The sequence below is a fragment of the Sphaeroforma arctica genome (genome assembly GCF_001186125.1).
Source record: "Sphaeroforma arctica JP610 unplaced genomic scaffold supercont1.562, whole genome shotgun sequence".
Classification (NCBI taxonomy): domain Eukaryota; class Ichthyosporea; order Ichthyophonida; genus Sphaeroforma; species Sphaeroforma arctica.
The window spans coordinates 7,610-8,899 of record NW_014039996.1 but is presented as its reverse complement, the minus strand read 5'-3'; positions in this window follow the sequence as shown (position 1 = coordinate 8,899).

Sequence of the window (1,290 nt, the reverse complement as noted above, 5' to 3'; positions counted from 1 at the left end):
TATGTATATACAAATACATATACAGATACATATATGTATATATATATATATAGTAAGTTAGATTGAATGGGACAAACGATGATATCGTTGTTAAATTGTATAGTAAGTCGTCCTTCAATTGGGTTAGTAGTATTGGGGGATGTTACCGTTGAATTTAGTAATAAGTACTCGCTCAGAGTAGTGAGATCGAAAATAGTACAGTTTAATTGAAATAAAGGAACCGATCACCGATGTCTTGGGTGAGTATTACAAGGCATACGCATTGTAAATTTATCAATAGCGCAAAAGTTGTTCGAACGAGTAATTATGCATTGCATGCAGGATGCACATATGCCATGTGATTTCCTTTCATGATGAGTAGATATATGCTATTTTATAAATGTAGTTATCATTAGAAACACGGTATCTATAGTGTTTTTGAATAATATAAATTATATTAAGAACGTTTGTATCCAAACTACTGTCTCTTCAATATCTGTGGGTTTGTACACGCCATCGGAATTGTCCACCTCTTCACCATGCAACGTTCATCATTCGTATAAATGCACTTCTTTCATACCAATTGTTCATCAATTCTTGGCACCTTTGTTGTCTGCCGGTGAGATGCTTCATCGGGGAGTGTTTAGCATTTATATGTGTATTATTTGTCTTTATCAGTCGATCCTCTCTCTTGAGGTACTTCTGTATACTATCCTCACTCAGCAAAGCTACTAATTATATATATATATATGTATGTATGCATATATGTATATATATGTATATATATATATATATATATGTATATATATATATATATGTATATATACATGTATTTACGTACTTATTTCTGTATGCAAGCATGGATGTCTATATCCTTGTATGCATGCATGCATGTATGTATGTATGTATGTATGTATATATTTATGTATGTATGTATGCATGCTTATGTAGCATATATGTATGTATGTATGTATGTATCCATGCATGCATGTATGCATGTTCGTCTATGTATGTGTATGTATTTGTGTTTGTATATCTGCATGTATGCATGAATGTATATATGTATGTATTTATGTATGTATGCATTTATATATGTATTTATGTATTCATGCCTGCATGTATTTATATACAAATGTATGTATTTATGTACATGGCGGTGCTTAGGACAAAATGTAAAAAACAACATTGTGTATAAGTATATATGTATGTGTGTGTGTGTATGTGTGTGAGCGTATGTATATGTGTCTGTGTCTGTCTATATGCTTGTTATGTATGTATATATGTATGCATGCATATACATGCTTTCATATA